Source organism: Podarcis erhardii (genome assembly GCF_964252035.2).
Source record: "Podarcis erhardii genome assembly, contig: HAP1_SCAFFOLD_201, whole genome shotgun sequence".
Taxonomy (NCBI): domain Eukaryota; kingdom Metazoa; phylum Chordata; class Lepidosauria; order Squamata; family Lacertidae; genus Podarcis; species Podarcis erhardii.
In genome coordinates, this window is record NW_028292757.1 from 45,788 (window position 1) to 54,403 (window position 8,616).

At 47.9% G+C, this 8,616-nt stretch overlaps 1 long non-coding RNA gene across 1 annotated transcript; it reads left to right on the forward strand.

Moving 5' to 3' along the window:
- The first annotated feature begins 4,441 nt into the window (after positions 1–4,441).
- LOC309334372 lies at positions 4,442–7,353 on the forward strand. Its single transcript, XR_014153047.1, has 3 exons — positions 4,442–4,774; positions 6,547–6,704; positions 7,160–7,353. It is a non-coding gene; the product is annotated as an uncharacterized lncRNA (long non-coding RNA).
- Positions 7,354–8,616: the final 1,263 nt, after the last annotated feature.

The window sequence follows — 8,616 nt, forward strand, 5'->3', positions numbered from 1 at the left end:
AAGTCTCACAGCCTTATCTTGCAGCTGGAAATTCCCCCAGCTCAGCTCTTGTCATAGTTTCAAAGGCTTCCTCTAGAGGGAAACAGTTTCTATTTGTATCAATCCTTTTAAGCACAGTTCAAACAATCAAGTTAGTTTCAATTTTCAGTTACTTTTACTCCTTTTTAAGAGCAGACGGAGAGAATAGAAACAATGTATCTCTCTTATTTAGCTAGCTGTCAGCGAATGTTCTATTCACTGTCAACGACCAATCCAAAAACGTCAGTCTTACTAGCAGCCCGTTTCCAGGTTCGGAGCGGTGGTATTTTGACTTTCTTCACTCTCTCCTGCAGGCACACACAATCCAAAACTTCCCCCCTCTTCTCCTGCTTCCAAGGGGGGTTTGATGTTTTCTACCGATGGAAATTTAGTCCTGTACAATAGGCTTTCCAAGACTTTAGCTTACAGTCTCTTTGCTGTGATCTATTTACAAAAGGGGAAGGCGGACTTCCTGTTTTGAACCTCCCCGTTTCGGTGTCAAATTAAGACGTTTAAAAATCCAATTCTCCGCTCTACTCACAGGTAGTTGCTTTAAGATCAAATTGTCCACAGGAAAAAGTCAGCGCTCTCTGGCAACAGCTATGCGGCTTCGCTCCGTGGAAGAAGCAGTCAATTCGAAGCACCGTGACACTCACCCCACGTTGCTCTGGAACCCCGAAACCGGATTTCCCCACGAGTGGGGGAGGCGCAAAAGGTGCCAGCCGAATCCCAGGTTCACAGGCTTCACCCGCCTGTGATTTTTAGTGGGTCTCCGCCTCGCCATGGCGGCCAGACCCAGATTTCCACGAGGCAAATGCCTCCCGATCAGAGGAATTCAGCCATTGCCGGAGGCGCCAACCCGGAAGTCCGAGAGCAGCCCAAAATGAGACAGGAACCCAGAAGGCAAACTCTCCTGCCCACATTGAGTAGCTAGCCAGGGAAGACCTACAGCCCTGGCGCCATGGGGGGCTGGTCCATCAGGACGAGTGGGGCAGCAAGCACAGCACATTAACTCTCAAGGCACCCATAATTGAAACAACAGAACAGCGGCATAGCCAGCCGCTCGGGTGCCCAGTTCAACGCGGGGGTCCTGCAGGTGGGGGGCGCTACCTGGAGCCTATCTGCTGCCTCCCCCTTAGCTGTAGGGCGGCTGAGGGAGAGGCAGAGGGCAGACGCAAGCCCCACGCTGCCGTTTCAGGCAGCGCCCAGCCTGCAGGGGCCCACGCCACCATGTCACTCCCAGGAGAGACGCTAGGATCAGGCACTCTACAGCCCCCCCCCCGGTAAGTGCCAGCCCCCACGGTGTGGCGCCCAGTGCCAGCCGCGTTTTTTGACTCAACTAAAAGGTTTGGTGAGCCCAATTTTTATTTTTATTTTAAACTCGGCTTTTTGTCCTTTTGCCACCCCCCTCAGTGATGACACCTGGGGCGGCCCCCAATCCCCCACCCTCCTTTCTCTGCAGCTGCAACAGAATAAAAGGACTCCAAACTCCCTTAGCAGTTTCCTGCTGGTCCCCTCACCATTTTCCCAGGCGTCAATCGTCTCACTTTGCAGTTGCAGATAAGGCACCCAAAGGCTGCTGATCAAGGCAGGGGTTGGTCTCAACTGCCAAGTGAGGTTGGGATTCTGAGCCGATGTCACAGCCAGGTTCCGATCAGTCCATTTCCTCCAAGGGGGGGGGGACCCTGTTTCCCCTGAGGGTGACCGCTGAACACACCACCCAAGAGAAAAAGAAGGAGAAAAGGAGAGAAATCTTTTAATTCTGTAGCAAGAAAGAATGAGTGCCAAGAGTTTTCTTTTCCCTGCACTCCTCCATTGCAACACCTATTATTATTATTATTATTATTATTATTATTATTATTATTATTATTCTAGATTTAATGAACACTCATATCAGAGTACATTGTAAATTGATAGCCATAGTCTTTATATACTAACATTTTATGTTCTTCCACATCCATTTAATGCTCCTAAACCCTTCTTTTAGATTCTGTTAGCTTCTTTTAGACTTTTATATATACTTTGTGATTAATACTTTTTAGCTGTCCAAAACGTTTTACAGACTGTAAATGATTGTGCCTCACCCTACTGATGCTGGTCTACTAAGGTAATAAAGATCTGATTGATTGAAATGAAATATCCTAGTAATGCAGTGATCGCACACTAATGTAATGTATTCCTCTCCCCCCAAATTCATACTTCATTACTCATTAATATTAGTAATAATAATGAAATAAGTCCGGCCAGATGCTCCTCCCAGCTTTGCCTGGACCCTCCCAGTGGGCGTGACCACTCCCCACTAAGCCCCGCCCACCTCTTGCCTTCCCCAGCTCCACTCTCCCCGCCTCCTTTCACAATGGCTCGCCCGGATTGGCGTAGGCGGCCTGCCACTCTCGCGAGCACAGGAGCCTCCCCTCCCCTCCCTTCCCGCTTGCCTCGCCCGCCCCGCCCTTCGCCTTTGCCCCGCGCTGATTGGCCAAGACGGGGGGCCTGTAAGGGGCGTGGCCTGGCAGAGGGAGGCGGAGCGAGGGCGCCAGAAGCAGCTGGAGGAAGGAGGCAGCTGAAGGGGGGGGCTGAGTCCTCAGCGTGGTCGGCAGCGGGAGGCGCATGGGGGAAATGGGGGGGGGAGTAACAGAGTTGGACCCCCCCTTTTAAAGACAAACAGAACCCCTCCAGCACCAGAATTCAAAAGCATCCATTCTTCTTGATGGTCCAGCTCTCACTTCCATCCATCTCAACTGGGAAAACCAGAGCTTGAACTATACGGACCTTTGTCGGCAAGGTGATGTCTCTGCTTTTTAAGATGCTGTCCAGGTTTGTCAAGAAGCAGGCGTCTCTTAATTTCGTGGCTGCTGTCACCATCTGCAGTGATCATGGAGCCCAAGCAAGTGAAATCTCTCCCTGCCTCCATTTCTTCCCCTTCTATTTGCCAGGAGGTGAGGGGACCAGTGGCCAGGATCTTCGTTTTTTGGATGTTGAGCTTCAGACCAATAGCTTAGGGGACTTAAAGTCTGTGGCTCTGACCCCTCCCCATTTTAACGGCCCCTTCCAGCTGAGGGGAGGGGGCAGCTTGCTTCCTGGCCTCCCCTCCCCTCTGGGTTGAAATTGGGGCTGATGCCCTTGCTGATCCATGGGGGGGGGGGCTTATAAATGTGACTCTCCCCCCCATTCTGAAATCTGGGAGGTTGTAACCGGAGAAAAGAACAGAGGACTGACTTCGCCGGTGGCGCCCTGAATTTTGATCCTGTGTTTTGTTCGCCGACTCTTTGTTGTTGTTTTTTAAAGATATTTATTGAAGTTTCAAAAAGGTTACAAAATAAGGAAAAAAGAGAAAAAAGAGAAAAAATACAAAGTACAAACAATTAAAAACAAATCAGGAGAGGTTGCGAAACATCGCCCTCTAGCGACGCCTGCGCTGGTACTGCAGCTGCCCAAGCAGGGAAGGGCGAAGAAGCCATGGACACCAACGGGCTGCATTGGAGCGACCCTCCATTGAGGAGGAATCTGGAGAAAGAAATCAGCAGAAATCCTTCCCGGGACGGGTTGGCATCCTGCCAAGGCTGCTTCTTCAGGGGGAAGGTGGCCATCCGAGGAGGGGCTTGGGGCTGAGCCTGGCATTGCCCTAATCTCTGAAGCTTATGCTCACGTCCCCACCTGCCCTATGGCATAAGGGTCAAGCCCTCCATCCTGACTTGGGAGGGTCGGACACCAACCCATCCAGGAAACAATGTCCTCCCGGTCTCAGTGTATTGGAAAGACAGAGGTCTGGAGGGTCAGAGATGGCAGGTATTTCCCTTTGCCTTACATTTTGGATGGACACGGCATCAGTTTTCACCCCAGTACCACACCTGTTCTATGACATGTTCACGACATGTGTGTGATGCTTCCAACAAGGGGTTGGGGGTAACCTGGAGAAACTTTTTAAAAGGAGGAGCCCCCATTGTTCGGGGCTTCTCTCTGCATCTTCTATGCTGTATTCGCGAGTCATTGTTATCGGAAAGTTTTTCCTGATGTTGGTTTGGAATCTCCTTTCTTGTAACTTTACAATCATGTTCTGACTTTATATACATACAGTGGTACCTCGGGTTACAGACGCTTCAGGTTACAGACTCCCCTAACCCAGAAATTGTACCTCGGGTTAAGAACTTTGCTTCAGGATGAGAACAGAAATCACGTGGCAGCGGCGAGGCGGCAGCAGGAGGCCCCATTAGCTAAAATGGTACCTCAGGTTAAGAACAATTTCAGGTTAAGAACAGAATTTGTATCTATAAACCAATAGCAAGAGATTCAGATGACGTTAAAGAATGAGTTTATCAATCAGGTACCAATCAGAACAAAGTGAATGGTCAGAAATAACATCTCAACTGCGAAAAGAAGAATGGTTGGTGTAAACCCCCGAAACCAAGTTAATAATTGCATTTCAATGGGTCTGCTTTAGGTTTCATTGCAATCAAGGCGATGAGATAATAATAATAATAATAATAATAATAATAATAATAATAATAATAATAATAATAATAATATTGCTTTCCCTGGCCACTCTGGGCGGCTCCCAACAGAATATTAAAAGCACTGTAAAAATCACAGCCACAACATGCATTTAAAGCATTTTTGGAGCTCTAAATTGCAGGTAAAACAACTGGCGGGTGGCCAAGGCCATTTTGGCCTCTGTTGTCCAGGGCGCCGGAGCCGCGGGACGTCGGGAAAAGGGGGAAGCCCTTCTAGGTGCCTCCAAGGGAATGAGGAAAAGGACGAGGTCTCTTGGAGGCTTCCTGGGTTATGTGGGTTTAGTAGTATAATAATTGATGATTATTAGTTTATTAGCACGCCAGGAGGAAGGTTGCGCAGGGCAGCCTGGGAAGGGCGAGGGAAAGGCTGTGAGGAAAAGCCTTCTCTCTTTTTCCATCGCTCTGCCCCTCCATCAAGTTTAAATGGAAGAATCCAAATACGTTTAGAGAAAAATAAAATGATAGGAAACAGGATCCTTTTTTGGAGAAGAAGGGGCAGCAAAGCATGCTGGGAAGAAGGACATGAGGGAAATGAAATCAAACCTAACAAAGGATAATTTACCAATAAAGCTAATTAGTGAAACCTAACAAAAGACACCTTGGGATTTATTTATTCAGTTATACGTTGGAAAATGGGTAAATTTCAAATATAGGAAGCTGGATCCATGTTTGTGAGAAGAAGGGGTAGCAAAGCATGCTGGGAAGAAGGACGTGAGGGAAATGAAACCTAATAAAGGATAATTTATCAATAAAGCTATTAAGTGAAACCTAACGAAAGACACTTTCAGATGTATTTATTCAGTTAAACATTGGAAAATGGGTAAATCTCAATTATAGGAAGCTGGATCCTTGTTTGTGAGAAGAAGGGGGAGCAAAGCATGCTGGGAAGAAGGACGTGAGGGAAATGAAACCTAATAAAGGATAACTTATCAATAAAGCTATTAAGTGAAACCTAACGAAAGTCACTTTCAGATGTATTTATTCAGTTAAACATTGGAAAATGGGTAAATCTCAATTATAGGAAGCTGGATCCTTGTTTGTGAGAAGAAGGGGCAGCAAAGCATGCTGGGAAGAAGGACCTGAGGGAAATGAAACCAAACCTAGGTTTCAGGTGAGCCCGGGAGAGAGAGGGGCCCCTGGGGGGTGGATCCTGCACTCTGCACGCCCTCAGAGGCCTGAGAGGCTGGCAGGGACGGGGCCCCCAGGTGAGCCCGGGAGAGAGAGAGAGGGGCCCCTGGGGGGTGGATCCTGCACTCTGCACGCCCTCAGAGGCCGGAGAGGCAGGCAGGGACGGGGCCCTCAGGTGAGCCCGGGAGAGAGAGAGAGGGGCCCCTGGGGGGTGGATCCTGCACTCTGTATGCCCTCAGAGGCCGGAGAGGCTGGCAGGGACGGGGCCCTCAGGTGAGCCCGGGAGAGAGAGGGGCCACTGGGGGGTGGATCCTGCACTCTGCACGCCCTCAGAGGCTGGAGAGGCTGGCAGGGACGGGGCCCCCAGGTGAGCCCGGGAGAGAGAGAGAGGGGCCCCTGGGGGATCTGCACTCTGCACGCCCTCAGAGGCCGGAGAGGCTGGCAGGGACGGGGCCCCCAGGTGAGCCCGGGAGAGAGAGAGAGGGGCCCCTGGGGGATCTGCACTCTGCACGCCCTCAGAGGCTTTGTAGTCTAAGCTCAGGGGGCTCTTTGAGCCGGCATCTCTCTGGGGGGTGAGGGGTTTCTTCCCATTGGTCAACATCCTTCTTAAATAGTGGTGCCCGGAATTGGACACAGTATTCCAGGTGGGGACTGACCAAGGCAGAACAGAGCTCAGTCTTGTAAGCCACTGGGATTAGTAGCAATAAAAGTAATAATAATCACAACAAGATAGTAATGTTAGACTTTGTTAACAAATATGTATGTTGCTTAACTGTGTGTGCATTGCAATCACTTATTCACGGTTGTGCGTAGTAATTTTAAGTGCATTCTTGATATTACAATCAAGGAGCAATACTGTTAAAATGCCTATTTTCTTTAAATATAAACACAGAAATAAATGAAGCTCCAAATTCATCGGATGATGACCTGTGCCACAAACCGGGAACCAGGCAGAGGGCCTTCTTGGTGGTGGCGCCCTCCCTGTGGAACGCCCTCCCAGCAGATGTCAAGGAAGGAAACAACTACCTGACTTTTAGAAGACATCTGAAGGTAGCCCTGTTTATGGATGTTTTTAATGTTTGATGTATTTATCGTGTTTTGAATATTCTATTGGGAGCCACCCAGAGTGGCTGGGGAAACCAAGCCAGATGGGTGGGGTATAAATAAATGGTTGTTGTTGTTACACTAGATTTAATGAACATTCATATCAGAGTGCCCTGTAAATTGATAGTCAATTGATAGCCATATATACTTTTATGCTCTTCCATATCCATTTAATGCTCCGAAACCCTTCTTTTAGCTTCTTTTAGACTTTTATATATACTTTGTGTATTAATGCTTTTTAGCTTTCCAAAATGTTTTACAGATTGCTGGTCTACTGAATGCTGGTCTACTACCATAATAAAGATTTAATTGATTGAAATGAAGTATCCTATAGTCATGCAGTGATTGGACACCAAAATAATATAATACGGGTAATTCATAATGAAATATACAGTTTCCAGATCCTGTAAGACAGGCGCTGACACGGACCACAGCAGCGACCCATGAGGCAGATGTACTCATAAAGTTTGTGTTTCACTACTGAGGGAAGTGATGGAGGTGATAGTGCGCGTGTCACGTGACTAGTCAGGCGAAATGGCTGCGTCTGCAGCGGAGAAGGCGTCTTGTGTTCTTGAATTGAGCAAAACGGAGTTTGTTGTGCAACTGCATTTTCGATTGTGATGTGTGTTGTGTGACGAGGGTGCACACATAGAACATCTGTGACTGTTTCTAAAATACTTCAACATTCTCCTACAATTCTGTCACAGGTAACATGAGATATATTCTTTTTTTATAGAGTTTTGAAACTGTATACTTCATTATGAATTACCCTGTGTAATACTATACTATACTATACTATACTATACTATACTATACTATACTATACTATACTATACTATAATCGTACTTTTCCGTGTATAAGACGCGGAAAATGGGATCCCACCATTTTCTTAATTTTGAGTCCCCCAAAATAGGGGGTGTCTTATACACGGGGGCATGTTCTACACGGGAAAATACAGTAATATGTAATATAATATACCTTATTTTTTGCTCTATAAGACTCACTTTTTGCCTCCTAAAAAGTATGGGGAAATGTCTGTGCGTCTTATGGAGCGAATGTAGGCTGCGCAGCTATCCCAGAAGCCAGAACAGCAAGAGGGATCACTGCTTTCGCTGGCTTCTGAGATTCAGAATATTTTTTTTCGTTTTCCTCCTCCAAAAACTAGGTGTGTCTTATGGTCTGATGTGTCTTATGGAGCGAAAAATATGGTAATATAATATAATATAATATAATATAATATAATATAATATATAATATAAGGTAAAGGGACCCCTGACCATTAGGTCCAGTCATGGCCGACTCTGGGGTTGCGATGCTCATCATGCTTTATTGGCCGAGGGAGCCGGCGTACAGCTTCCGGGTCATGTGGCCAGCATGACAAAACCGCTTCTGGTGAACCAGAGCAGCACACGGAAACGCCGTTTACCTTCCCACTGGAGCGGTACCTATTTATCTACTTGCACTTTGACTTGCTTTCGAACTGCTAGGTTGGCAGAAGCTGGCACCGAACAATGGGAGCTCACCCCGTCGCGGGGATTCAAACCGTCAACCTTCTGATCGGCAAGACCTAGGTTCTGTGGTTTAACCCACAGCGCCACCCGCGTCCCAATATAATATAATAATATAAAATACAGTATTTTTCGCCATATAGGACGCACTATTTCCCCTCCAAAAATGAAGGGGAAATGTGTGTGCGTCCTATGGGGCGAATGCAGGCTTTCGCTGAAGGCTGGAGAGCGAGAGGGGTTGGTGCGCACCGACCCCTCTCGCTCTCCAGGCTTCAGGAAGCTCTGCGCAACCCTCGGGAGCCCGGCGCGAAGGTTGCGCAGAGCTGCCTGCATTCCGAAGCCTGGTGCG